Below are 12,655 nucleotides of genomic sequence, written 5' to 3'. Positions count from 1 at the left end.
ATCCCTTTAGAGGAGAGAGGGAGGAACCCGGTCAGTGGAAAGCAGCTTGCAGTTGGTGCTCATCGGCCTTGAGGAGAACCGAAGCTGGATCAGCAGTGGATTAGAAGCATGTGTCTACCTTGTATTAGTGAGTCTATTTCCCCATCACACCCCTTAATAAATAGATATACACACACACACACACACACATATATATACCTCTGTGGGCTCTTGCTTCAGTTGATCAATCTGGGAATTAGTGACAGTTTTGGGCTTAGCACTTGTGATAGTTTGAATGAGAATGCCCTCTACCATACACTCCTATATTTTAATATTTGGTCCCTAGTTGGTGGAACTCATTCAGAAAGCTTAGAAAGTGTGGCCTTGTTGGAGGAGATGTGTCACGGAGAGCAGGCTCTGACCATTCAAAAGCTGATGTCACTCCCATTGTGTTTACAGACTCCTGTTGGTGGATCTGAATGTGATGTCTCAGCTATTGATTCAGGGCCATGGCACCACACTTTTGCTCTGTTATCATAGACTCTAATTCTCTGGTCCTATAAGTCCACTTGAGCTCTTTCTTTTATAAGTTTCCTTGATTTTTGAGTTTGTAACAGCCTTAGAGAAGTCACTAAGACAGAAATTTGTGTTAGGGAGTAGGTTATTGCTGTGATAGACCTGACATATGTGTTGTGTGTGTGTGTGTGTGTGTGTGTGTGTGTGTGTGTGTGTGTGTGTGTTTTATATTTTTAATACATTCATGTGGAAGACTTTGGGACTTTGGACTAGGGAAGTGGTTCAACACTGTAAGCTTAATGAGCTGTCTTAGTAGGCTCTTGAAAGACAGTGCTGAGAGCAATATGGACTGTTGAAAGCTAGCTCAAGAGGTTTCAGAAGGGAAGAGTATTAGCAACTGGCTTAGAAATTATGCTTTTGATATTTTTGGAAGGAATGTGGCTGCCTTCTGACTTGTCCTAAGAATTTTCCTAAGGCTACATTGAAACGTGATGGACTAATTTCTTTGGTAGAAGAGATTTCAAGAGCCTAAACGTGATTATGTTGCATGGTTACTAGTATTATTAGTAATCACTCTTATACATATTAACACTGATTAAGAGCAAGTGGAGAAAAATGGAATACAAAATGATTTGAGGAGAAAAAGAACACCATGAAATTTAATGTTGGAGCCAAGACTTGAGCTGAAAGATGTAATCTGTAAGGAGAGGCCTGATCTGAATCAAATACAGGGTGTTAATCTCCTCAGAGCAGGACCTCACCCAAGCAAGCTTTCAACCTGTGAAAAGAAGAGCCCCAAATAATTTTCTAAATTCACCAACAAATTAAAACTGCCGCAAATGTGGCAAGGCGTCAGGCTTTACCCGAGTCAGCAGCCAGACTTGTCATTGTTCACACGGTTCTGGCTTCAGAGCCATGAAGGAGAAGGGGGCAATGGGGCTGTGAAATCTGCAGTTAAGGAAAACTGTTGATGCCAGGTGGTATGGCAGCAGAGTCCTCACATGGAGCCCTCTGTCCACCCCCAAGAGGACATTTCTTGAAACTGTGGAAGGCAAGTCTGAATTGCATTGGAGATTCCAAGATGTTGGAAGTTCCAGTGTCTTTGGATATCTGCCAAGGAGTGAGTCATACAGAATGATGAACTTGCCCGATAGAGTGATATATATTATAGGCAGCACAGCAGGAAGAGCTGAGACACCAAGCCCTTGGACATTTCAGACATGGAACTACATGATTTTGAGTTTTCCCAGCTGGGTTTCAGACTTGCTTTGGTCCAATATTTTCTTAATATTTCCTGATTTCTCATTGTTGGAATGGTAATCCATACTCTGTGCCGTCGTATGTTTAAAGTGTGTAACTTTTTTAAAGTTGACAAGGGTTTAAATTGAGATTGTCTTTAGTCTCAGAAGAGATCTGGACTTTTAAACAGTTTTCAGAATGTCAAAGTATATGGAGACTTTTGACGTTGGACCAAATGCATTTTGCATTATGATATGTCCATGAGACTATGGCAGCCAGAGAATTGAATGTAGAGGCTTGAATGAAAATGGCCCCCATAGGCTCCTGATTTCAAAGCATGGTCACCATTTGGTAAGCTTGTTTGGGATGGATGAGGAAGTGTGTCCTTGTTGGAAGAAGTCAGTCACTGGGGACAGGCTTTGAGGTTTCAAAAGACCCAAGCCTTTCAAAGTGTACTCTCTGTCTCTTGCTTCTGGATTAAGTTGTGAGATCTCAGCTATTGCTCTAGGTGCCTGCCATTATGCCTCTACTCTGCTATTATAGACACTGAGCCTCTGAAGCCATAAGATCAGCTGAACTCTTTTTTTTAGAAAATGCCTAAGTCATGGACTTTTATCACAGCCGTGGAAAAGTAGCCAAGACAGCCCCAAACAAGCCGTTTTTACATTCTCCTCTAAGTCTCTGGGAACATTGTAGAAGAGGAGGCAGAAAGTATGTAAGAGCCAAAAGACAGGAAGAAGACAAAGTCATTGCAAACCTGAAATCACATCCTTTGCAGTTACTTGCTCTAGATCCACATAAGACTGGCCTTATCACCAATGAGTCACAGATCAGAGAGGTCCTCACTAGTCCCACATCTTGCTGCAGAACTAATGTCTATTTATAGATTCTCAAAGAGAAAGAGTCATTGCCTTCTGTTGAGAGCCCAACTGATGTATCCCTAGAGTCTCAGAGATACCATCAAAATCATGAGTACTTATAGGGCCTTGTTAAACTCAGTGGATCATGTTAACATGAGAGAGAGATTGGTAGGAAAGAGTAGGCTTTAGGTAGAAAAAAGATGACAGGCTGAGAGTAATCAATATGCTTTATAAATTGTGCATCAAATTGTCAAAGAACAAATAAATTTACTAAAGCAAATACAAATACACACATATATGTATATATGTTATTCTTGGAAGATATTTTACGGAATAATTACTTGATGGCTATGCAGGCTGAGTTGTACTTTAAAGAATGAATATACCAAAAGAATAAATGCAAATAATATCCGTGAGGTTGTTATAATTATTTTAAGGGAAAAGCTTCCTCTGCTACCTTAGTGCAAATTTGTACTGTATTTTACAAATATATAGATTAACATTAGTATCAATAACTCAAATCCACATGTTGATATTAGTACAGCATGAGGCAAATTATGGGAATTCCTTTCAATTTTTGTTTGTTTTTAATCTTTCATTACTAAAAGCATTGCTCATGCCTTGTAATATAAATGTGTGGTCAAATAATTAAATTTTTAAATACAAATAGACAAGCAAAATGCTATATCACTCTTTAATTATTTATTACTTTTAAAAGACTGACATACTTAGCAATATTTCAAGCATCTAGTTCTTGAAAATGAATATTGAATCAGATATCATTAGTTTACTCTTGATCTTTTGTTTTTCACTTAGGCAAACACTTACTTTTAAATTTTAGAGAAGGAAATGTTGCTAGCTTTCCTCATAGCAGAACACTGACACTAAGACTCAAACATGCCAACATGTATTTATTATAGCACAAACATGCAGTTATATAGCATGTATTATGTACAGCACATTGCTTACAGTGTCATGGTCACTGATCAATTTAGGTTGCTGAGAACACAGAAGTAGAAAAGCAACGGCCTTATTTGAATGTGTGACTTAGTCAGTTGTCCTGCTCCCTCAGTTCATGCAGGGTTTAATGCTCAGTGCTTGTTCACTTGAAAGCTTTAATAATGTTCATCTTTGTCAGCATCTTTTGGAAGTTAAGTGTAATGGTATGATGGAATGTGCATTGTTTGCTTATGTCCTAGGCTCCAGGAAAGGTCTAGCATCTGCCAACCTGTCAAAAAATTGTAGGCTGTGCTCTTTGTCATACTACCCTTCTCTCAGCTAAGTTTTATTATCCCTAATGCTACCTTGTGGTCACCACCATAACCTACTTTAGCTCTCCAAATATATTGATCTCTTGAAGAAAGGACCACATGCTTGGTCTGCTTCCCATTTGCAGTGGGAGATGCAGACAGTTTGGGATTATTCTAAATCCGAACTGCCAGATATGGAACTACCTGTCCAGGTGTGTGTGTGTGTGTGTGTGTGTGTGTGTGTGAGAGAGAGAGAGAGAGAGAGAGAGAGAGAGAGAGAGAGAGAGAGACAGACAGACAGACAGACAGACAGACAGGGAAGGGGGTGATGGATAGCAATCCCTATAGATACTCTATCTTAGTAGGAACACGATCTTAGTAGTGGTTTGGATGAAATGTTCTCCATAAGTCTCTGGCATCTGAAAACTGGGTCTCCAGTTGGTGGGTGTTTGGGAAGGATTGGAGGTGTGGCCATGTTGAGGAAGGTGTGTCACTGGGAGTTGGCTCAAGGTCTCAAACGTTCCTATTATCCTCAGTGTGCTTTCTATGCCTCCTGCTGTCAGATCAAGATGAGAGCTCCCAGCTTTCTTCCTGTTGTTAGTTTACTGCTATGATGTCTCTGTTCTGCCATTGTTGCTTCTAATCTTCCCTCTGAAACCATAAATCTAATCAAACACTTCCTTTTGCGTTGTCTTGGTTAAGGTGTTTTATCACAGCAACAGAAAGTAACTAATACACCCATTCAGTCCTCTGCACATTAATGGTGGTTTCTAGGAAGGAGTTCTCGAAGACCCCTAGGGCCACAGAGGCCCATTGTGAGTTCAAAAGGAAGCTGGGGTTATGAGACAGCCTTATTCCACTGAACCTTTGAGTTCCTTCATTCATCCTGTGCAAGTATCTTTAGAGTACCCCCAGGGTGAATTTAAGACCTAGAAAAACTCTTCTTTCCTCCACCTAACATTGTATGGTTTTTATTTCTCAGTTCAAACTCCCTGAGAAACCTGTGGGGGAAAAAGGGGAACTGTATAATTTCCATGATTTTGTGGATGAATTTAAAGTTCTTATAATTGCATTTGAAACTAGGTTGAATAATATAAAGATGAATTGTAAACTTCATGCCAATAATCTGAAGTTTTACCATACTTTATGTAGGTGTTCCTTACCTGAACAATATGATACACTGGGAAAGAAATCACAGAGGCAAAGAGCTTTAAAGTTTAGTGCCTTTCACGGCCCTGTCACTGCTTTATGAAGAGAATATGGAGCTGGTACTCATTATTTCAGTATAAAAATCAAATAGAAAATGCTGAAGAAAACACTGTTTGAATTAAAGATGATACGTGGAATTTTAGATTGATTGAAAGATCAGTAATTGGTTTTTAAATGATATAATTGACGGGTTTATGACAAGTAAATGAATATAATGTATTAATAATGATAAGACACACACACACACACACACATATATATATATATATATATATATATATATATATATATATATATATATATACACACACCACACATACACACACACACACACACACATTGAAAAAGTTTGTGATTTGGATAAATTAATGTGCTTTCAATCTTTAGGAATATTTACCTCAAAGGAATAATTTTGGAAAATATTAAACAATTAAAACATAGTGTTTAATGATATTCAGAAATTACTTTTCCAAATCAGTCAATTTTCGTACATACTTTAGTCATAAAATCAAGGTGACAATCAATTTTCAATCAAACAGTTGCATTGGCATCTCTAGCCGTTTGCCTAGCCTATGGCTGTGCTTCATATCATGCGGCAGTTAAAGAAAATGTAGACTGCAATCCTATTCACTTACTTTCATTTAGTTTGCCATCTACTACCAGGGTTCATTTTCATAGTGTTCAAAGCATTTGGTTAATCAATCTTTATTGTTCTTCAAATTATACAGGCAAATGCAATGAGAATTACTAACATAGGAATGAAGGCTTCAATAGAGTTAGAAGGTCTTATTATTTTAAATAAAAGAAATTTTGTAGTTCTTTTTCTAACAAATATGCAAAATCTCCAAAAGAAGAAACGGTTGGTAACCCTAAAAGTCAGTAGCTTGAAATCAAATGAAGACTAAGCCTGTTTCCTTCAGAAAACAAAAGCATATCTATATTAAAGGCTAGTTTGCTCCTGATTAGAGCCTTTTATTGTAAAGTCTATAGGTACAGCATCAAAGGACTTGATGCAGATGAAGTTAAGTCTTTGCCAAGGGATGAACATGCAATAGTATTTTCTTGTTATTTTCTAGACACTGTGGTTGAATTTAAGACTTTACCCTTTAAGTGACCACTTCCTGCCACCGTCTTTTATGTATCCACAGGATTTCCTCCTGGATTCATGAGCTACTTAAATTTCATGTTTCAAGAGAGGCTTTTTGGCTTCTCTGCGTAACCATTTCTTCCAAATGTCTTACTCTACTCAGGTTCCCTTCCCAGGGAGTATCTCTGAGAACAGTGACTATGACAACAATGGTACTTTTAACTTTACTTAAACTTGTATTGTTACAGTCCTAAAACAGAACAGATTCTGGCAGAAGCAGCTATTAAGTAAATATTTTGCAATTGATTAAATGTATGAATGAAAGATTAACTCATACCATCTCTAACTTTTACTAATTCTGCAGAGGTTTACTTACTGTAGTAGGTAGTTGTAGGGTGATTTATTCAATGTATGATAACACATTGTATTTGTCTTCCATTAGTATTTATATGAGAGGAAAAAATTTTTTAAAAAATAACAAGATCAATGCTCTAGTTCCTGAACTCAGAGCCTTCACCTTTTTTTGGGAAATGTGGTTGCTAGTAGGTTGCCTGTGCAGTAGATAGCCCTACAGTCATTTTTACATGGCCAGTGCCAAGCAGAGTCAAGGGGCTAATAATAATAATAATAGTAGTAGTAAATAATAATAATAATGTGAAAGAGTATGTAAAGTTGAAGGGAAATAGGTTGTTGCATCCTGAGGGGAGGTAGAAAGGACATAGTATGTGTTGGATAAAATAAAAGTATATTTTACATATGTATGAAATTTTATAAAATAAAATATTATTTAAAAAATGAACAATCCAGCTTCAGTGAAATTGTAGAATATACTGGTATGCTCATAAGTGTTCAGAAAGAGTTTCTCGTTTTCGTACTGGCTGACTGAGGAGCCCAGTCATTGACAGTTTCTCAGAAAAATTAATTTCTAAAGTCCATAGTATTTTTGTATCAATTACTCAAAAGATACCTGACACTAAAAGGCATTAGGCTTGGAAATAATTTGATGTTCTGCAGGAGTAAAAATAAACTTTACAATTACAGATTCTAATATAATTTAATATTTGGCACAGCTCTAAAGTTATTTAGTAAAGACGGACTATACTGACATTTCAATTATCTTCAATAAATAAAATATTCAGTGTACTTTTCCAGAGAGCAATACTTTTCCTGAGGAGACAGAAAATATTATACTTTAATAGAAGATGTTTGTAGCTTTAAACTCTGTCATTTTCTTAGACTGTAATCACAGGAAAAAATACAGCATACAGTGCCAGCATTACACTTGGGTCAAGACATGGTTTTAGACTGTTTAAAAAAAAACCCAAAAAACAAAAATACTTTATACTACTGTCTTGTAGTCAGTGTATTGTTTGTAAATATTTAAAACTTCTTTGTTTTACCTTGAATAGAACAGTACCAGATTTAGAGAGATGTTGTTGTCAACATTTGTTTTAAACAATGAGGATGAAAAGAGCTATCCAAAGATAAAGAATGTTAAAGTGTAAGCATAAAAAGGAATGATGTGGAGTGCGTGCCTAATTACAGTCTCCAACAACACACTAAGGTTGATATTTGAAACAGGTTGTGTTCCCAGACTTGAGTAAACTGTAAATAAAAAGAGACATACCAGATTTTTAAGTACGTTTCATAGATTTAAATCTATTTCAGTGTCAGCTCACTTAATTACAGCTGCCAGAGCAAAGATAGGAAATTCACAAGGGAAAAATGAGTTTGAGGCAGACTATACTTAATTGTCACCCAACTGTAGAGATGGGGGTATTGAATACATATTTTAAGGTAAAGAATTTGACAACTAGCTTCTTATAATAATTGATTTAATAACCTTTTAGCAAAATCAGCAGAACTAATTTTAAGTGGTATTTCTCTCACATTGAACATGCTTTGCACGTATCAGGATTTCTATAAACACAATTTTTTCTGCTTGACTATTAATGATGAATGCTTTACTTTGTTAATTTACTTGAATAACTACTTTGTATTGAGCTACATATTTTATATTTTTATTTATTTATTTTTATCACTCTAAAAGTTAAGATAAAATGTTTTCTTGGTGTTGCTTTCTTGTTTTGCTTCCAAAATGAAACCAATTTCTGGTACAATTAAGTAAAGTATGAAAAAAAAAAAACCAGTTGCAAATATACATCTCATTGATTGTCAAAGTCAATTAATTAACATTTAGCCCAGTCCACAAGACTTAACCCATGTCTGACAATGTTACTAAAGCTGAGAACCTGAGACTCCATCTTTAGTGGGTCCTAAAGGAAAACCTACTACAATTATTCTGTTAAATGAACATAGCAATAAAATGAATCTTAATGATATATTGATATACCTATAGAGCAGTGCATTGTCCAGCCCTCATCAGAGAAGCTTCTCCTTGCAGTAGATGGCAGTTAACACAGAGATACACAACTGGGCAATGTGTAGAGAATGAGAGACTTTGGAATATTCAGCCCTAAATAGGTTGTTTCTATCAAACCCTTCCCCTCAAGGCTTAGGGATCTGTGCAGAAGAGGCAGGAATACTGTAAAAGGTAGAGATGATGGTTAACTCTAAAGCAACAGCATCTTCCAGACACAGCAAGGCTGAGACATGTATGAATTGAAAATGACATTAACAACATGTACAAGCCCTGCACAAGTTCAAGTCACACAGAAGTCCGTCATGCAGAGTGGAAAGTAGGCACAAAGTTCTATTCCTAAAAAAGGAGCCATTTGCAATCGGTAGCTGTGGAGAGGTGGAAAATCATTTCCATCCAGTAACAGTGTGTATATCAATGACATTCCATGGCAAGCTTCACACTCAGGAGTAGTTGACTAACACAAAACAGACTCCATGGACCATGGAGTTTTGGTTTTGGTTTTTGTATTTAAGGAGGAGAAAGAACATGCATTCTGATTGGTCAAGAGGAAGGGGAGTATCTGAGAGTAGTTGGGAGGGAGAAGAATATGCTCAAAATGTATTGTATAAAAATGTTTTAAAATAATAATTATCAAAAGAAACGGTAAAAGAGCTGGGAAGTGGTGGCAAACACCTTTAATCCTGGCATTCAGTAGGCAGAGGCAGAGGGCTCTCCAAGTTCAAAACCAACCTGGCCTACAGAGTGAGTTCCAGGACAGCTAGAGCTACAAAGAGAAACCAGTCTCAACAAACAAATAAACAAACAAAGGATAGAAGATACATTGCCAAGATTCTTAGTTTTAGAACTAAGCCATTGTTTTATAATGTTTATTCATCTAAAATCAGAATAATCAAGAATAGTTTTTATAACTGTAGTTAATTTAGGATGGATTTGGAAAGGCATTTTGTTTTGTTTTATTTTGTTTTTTGAGATAGGGGTGTTCTGTGTAACCCTATCTGTCCTGGAACTTGCCCTGTAGAACAGGCTGGCCTTGAACTCAGAGATCCACCTGCCTCTGCCTCCTGGGTGTTGTGATTAAAGATAAATGCCGCCATCAACAGGCTTAGAGAGACCTTTTAAAAAAGTTTAATCATTAGCAACAGTAAACATTTAAGTGGCTTTCTGACTATTTCTTAAACATGAGAAAGTTGTTTTTGTATATAAGGTAAACTTTTATATAGTTTTATGGTTCAGATATCTATACTTTTGGCTTATAATATGTTATTTCCCAAATTATACAAAGCATATGTCCTCATAAGCAGCATTACTTTTCTACTTTCCTTTCCTCGTTTGGTCTTGGTGTTACAGAAGCATCCTTTCATAAGTGGCTTATTTCTTAACTTTTTTCAATGATGTTAGAAACACTCTATGTTCCAAAATTTTAGTTTAAACTCACTTTCTCCCACGAATCTTGTACTTCCATGAGAAGTATTATGTCAGTCCCTTGGACCTGGATTTCTTGCTTGATTATTTTTATCTAGAATTCTTCACCGGATCCCAGGTTAATTTTGCCTAGTCCCATTCTTTCCAGCCATTCCTTAGAGAACTTACATGTTATTTTTGGAAAGACCCACTTTTAGACTTTAATTTTCATTGTGGCCTGAGTGTCTTTTTAGCAGAACTTAAATAGTGCTAATTGGGTGTTGGTAAAATGAATGGCACCAGATTTTAAGGTTTATAAGTGATCTCTCAGTATGCTAGGAACACACCCCAAAAATATACTGAATGAATTTAAAATCTCTTTCCATTTTTAGTATAATTAATGATATATACTTATAATGATTAAGGCAAACCATCTCACTGTGTTGTCTTCAGGATCATGTGTTATCGAATAACTGTGAGAAATGCCCCTCAAGGACTTGAGAAAACATTCTCAAAGATACTTCAAATTGAGTGATGGGATATTGTATTTATACTTGGCAGACAGCAGTGAGTCTTAAAATTTGGTTCTGGGACACTAATTTCTATGAACTCCTTGTATGTTCAACATTAGTGTTAACCACTTGAATTGAGCACAAAAGAATAAAACAATAGAACCATAGCTTGAATTATTTCACAGTTGTCCATTCCCTGGAGTATTTGTGATTTCACACAGGCGATTCTTGAGAACTTGTGGATTACAGAACTCCAGTTTCACAGAAAAAGAGTGACCAAGAAGGTATCACTTCAAATTCTGACATGGAAATAGCTTCTCACATGGAAAGCTGGAATTAGATTTTACTAACATATGTATGGCAGTATTTTAGTTCATTAATTATATCTGTATTCTTTCCAATAATATTTAAACATAATGTAAATATTATGTATAAAATTGAAGAAAACCATAATGCATTCTGTTTTTTTCAAGACAGAGTTTCTCCTGTACCTTGCTCTGTAGACCAGGCTGGCCTCAAACTCAGAGATCTGCCTGGCTCTGCCTCCCGAGTGCTGGGATTAAAAGTGTGCACCACCACTGCTCAGCTCATAATGCTTTCGTAATATTCTTCAATAGAGACATCTTGTGAGGATTACTCAGTGATAGCTTTCTACAATACATGTGTGGGTACTATTTATTATTTCATGTTTAATGTATCTTCTTACATAAAGCATTAAACTTTAATAATTTATATATTTTTAAAACTTCTGTGCATGTGTGTACCTACGTAAGTTTATGTGTGCCATGTGCGGACAGGTATCCTCAAAGACCAGAAAGAGTAAGATTATGTGTAACTGAAGTTGCAGGCAGTTGTAAGCTGCCTGCTGTGAGTTCTTGACCAGAATCCTGGTCATTTGAAAGAGCAATAATTGCTCTCAACTGATGAGCTATTTCACCAGACCTTAGTATTATACTTCTAATGAATTACATCATTTAAAAAGTGTAAAACAGGTGTTCCTGTGGTATGACTGAGCATCCTTTGAGTATATGCCCCAGAGTAACATAGCTGTATATCAAGGTAGGTTGATTCCTAGTTTTCTGAGAAAACACCACACTGACTCCCAAAGTGGCTGTACAAGTTTATGCTCCCACCAGCAGTGGAGGAGTGTTCCCCTTGCCCCACATTGGCCCCAGCATGAGCTATCACTTTTTTTTAATCTTAGCTATTCTGACAGGTATAAGATGGAATCTCAGAGTCATTTTGATTTTCATTTCCCTGATGGCTAATGATGTTGAACATCTCCTTAAGTGTTTCTCAGCCATTGGAGATTCTTCTGTTGAGAATTCTCTGTTTAGATCTGTACCCCATTTTTTAAATTGGATTATTTGGTTTGCTGATATTATAGTTTCTTGAGTTCTTTATAAATTTTAGAAATCAGCCCTCTGTTGGATGTAGAATTGGTGAAGATCTTTTCACATTCTGTAGGCTGCCGTTTTGTCCTATTGTTGGTGTCCTTTGTGTTACAGAAACTTTATGTATATTTAACATTAATTTTAAATTTTCACATCCATCTCATATATTTTTAATAGAAAATTTAAACTTTTATTATGCTATATTCATAGGTATAAGAATTTTTTAGCTTTTCATTTTGAAGTAATTACAGAGGGTCACTAAAAATTACTAAACACATTGAACAGAAAGATCCCATTCGTCCTTTGCTCAACTTCTTCCTGTGTTAATCACTGTACAGTACAAACGAAAAATGGAGTTGATATTGGTACATTCACGGTGTGTGTATGTGTGTATATAATTTATCACATCAATAGCATCTTGTCATACAGTGTAAAGACAGATCGCTTTCATGATGATCATAGGGTTCTTTCTTGCTACCTTACCCAAGCCACATTACTCTTCCAAAATACATTACTTCAATTCTGTATTTTTTTATTTCAAGAACGTTATACAAATGAAATTGTATAGTACACATCATTTTGAGCTTGCCTTATAAAATCAGCATCATGTCCTTGATGGCCATCCAAGATACATGTATCAATAGTTTGATCTTATTTAAGTTGACTAGCATTCCAATACAATAAGATTTAGTTATCTTTTTTTAGGTTTATTTTGTTTATGTGTATATTTTCATAAGTGCATTCTATGTGTGTAAAAGTGCCCTTGGAGGGCAGAAGGAAGCACCGGACCTCCTGAGCTAGAGCTAGAGATGGTTGTCTACCTCC

General features: G+C 36.3%; 1 protein-coding gene across 1 annotated transcript in view; it reads right to left on the bottom strand.

Moving 5' to 3' along the window:
* The window catches only part of LOC131922440 (ephrin type-A receptor 6), a 902,384-nt gene that overhangs the window by 497,169 nt on the left and 392,560 nt on the right, over nt 1-12,655 (bottom strand). The window lies entirely within an intron of this gene.

Source organism: Peromyscus eremicus, chromosome 12, assembly GCF_949786415.1.
Source record: "Peromyscus eremicus chromosome 12, PerEre_H2_v1, whole genome shotgun sequence".
NCBI lineage: Eukaryota > Metazoa > Chordata > Mammalia > Rodentia > Cricetidae > Peromyscus > Peromyscus eremicus.
The sequence above is the reverse complement of the archived record's forward strand: the minus strand, read 5'-3'. Positions and strand labels throughout refer to the sequence as shown.